Here is a 2,311-nt window from a genome sequence, read left to right on the forward strand (position 1 = left end):
CCCTTTTAGTCTATGTTTAACTTTTTAGGCAAAAATATTATTTTTAAAATAATAGGCAAAATGGGGAAAATGAACAGCAGACCGTAATCTTATCAAAGGAATATTGACCACTGATTGCTCCTAGATGAGGAACAGCTGACCTTCCTGAAACAAAGACCTCTAGATAGGCTGACTAGATTCACCAGATGGACAAGGACTAGGGAACGGCCAGGGGAGCTCTGGGAGGGTGCTATCTGAGAAGTGGGTATATAGATGAATAAGATTCTTTGGGATGTTCTGAGTGATATACATGCAAAAAAAATCAAAGAAGTAAAAAAATGAGTTATATTTGAGGAGGAAGCATAAAAATTTACTTCATGTTAATTAGTAGAGGTGATAAACATTACCATTGAAATCTCCTGATGACTTTATATCCATACTCAGGTGCCAAGGATCCAAGTGTAACCGACTGTGACTAGTAATAATCAGATACATAGAGATTAGAGACATATGTGCGAACATCTAAGCGTTAGTAGCATTAAAAACGAGTCTTTTGTAGGAAACAGTATATTTTAAAATGAAATGGAGATCTTTTTTAAAGGTTAAAAACTCACTCAATTTTATGTCTTACTGGGTTTATACTCAGTTTAATATCATATAACTGTATTAATTCAACTGTGAACCTAAAAATTTACAACCACTTTTGAAAGAGATATATCTTGCTCTGGAAATTGTTATTAAATATGTTAAAGCTGTAAAGGAATGCTTATTCTAATCATGTGGTTATTAAATAATTTTTAAAAAATAAAAAAAGGACTTCTATATTAAATCTCACCCACCCATGGCTCAGGGATCATTGCAGAAGAGGGGGCAGAAAGATTGTAAGAGCCAGGGCTGGTGCATGACCATAAGGAAATGGGCTTTCAGGCCTCTGGGAACTTGCGCATATGAACTTGCAACAATGATGACAACATGCACAAGACCCATGCCGATTCAATCAGACAAAAACCGCAGCATAGAACTGGGGAAATGGGCAGCAGGCCCCAACCCTAGCCAAGTAACTGTTGGTAAATGATTACTGTGGGGTGAGGGAGAGTAGATCTTCTTTAAAGAAATGATTCTAGATAGACTGACTAGACTCCAGTGGATGAACTTGCACTAAGGGACATCTGGGTACAAATGCTTGCCTGGATAGGACTTAACAATATGATAGGATGCTTGAAAACCAGTAGGGAGGTTGGGGGTGGCCCAGATGGGGGAAAGTGTCTAAATTCGATTAAGATCTATTATATGAAATGCACAAAACTTAATAAAATATACATTTTCAAAAAGGGAGGGGAATGGGGGTGAGGACTGGAGATATGACTCAGGAGTAAAGAACACTTGCTGCTCTTTCAGAGGACCCAGATTTAGTTCCCAGTACTTATATGGCAGCTCACAACTGCCTATAACTCCAGTTGCAGGAGGTCCAATGCTCTCTTCTGGCCACCATGGGCACCAGGTACACATACATGCACTTGAACGGTCATACACATAAAATCAATTTAGAAAAGTCTGCATCAGGGGTTTCTTGCTCCTTCCTCCACCTCTCTGGCCTCTTTTTTTCTAGCAGAAGCGACTTCAGCATTTGGTGATATCCTAGTCTGACTATATATAACTTGCTCTCCCTGTGAGATCCTCAGAGCCAGAGGCCTTTGCCTGCCCCACCTCCACCATGGAAGTTCCCACACCAGGGGTCATCTCAAACCTCAAGAGGACTGCTTCTTTTTCAGCATTTTCCTGGTCCAGCATGGACTCCTCTCTTCCCTCCCACCCAGCTTCAAGCATCCAGAGACTCTAGGTCTCTGATTCTCAAGTGAGGGCCTAAATTCAGCAGTCTGGCTCTGCAGGCCATCAGTGTCTACACAGTACTTTCTGCCATTTTTCTAACCAGTTCCTTGCCTTTGTTCCCTGCTCAGAAACCTCCAATGGTTCCCTCATGCAGAAGGCAATCACAGCTCCTCTGTGGGCAGCGAGAGCGCTTCCTGAGCAGACTCCCTCCGGCGTGCCAGGCTGACTTCCCAGGGGAATTCTTTGATGGACACCTTGCTCTCTGGGCAGGTAAAACCACCTGTGGCTGCCCCACCTGTTGCTCCCTCAGCCCTGGCTTCCCTGCCAAAGCACATTGCTGCCAAACACCTGGGCAGGTCTTCCTGAGACCCTTGCAGGAATATTTATCTCATTCCTCTCTGTGCTGAGGTTTCATTGATCACTTGTTAGATTCTAGAAACATTCATAGGTGTCAATGGTAAGTCAGCACTGGAGACCAAAGATGATCAAAACTTGGTTCCTG

The sequence above is a fragment of the Nannospalax galili genome, unplaced genomic scaffold (genome assembly GCF_000622305.1).
Source record: "Nannospalax galili isolate Female #2095 unplaced genomic scaffold, S.galili_v1.0 scaffold1160, whole genome shotgun sequence".
Classification (NCBI taxonomy): domain Eukaryota; kingdom Metazoa; phylum Chordata; class Mammalia; order Rodentia; family Spalacidae; genus Nannospalax; species Nannospalax galili.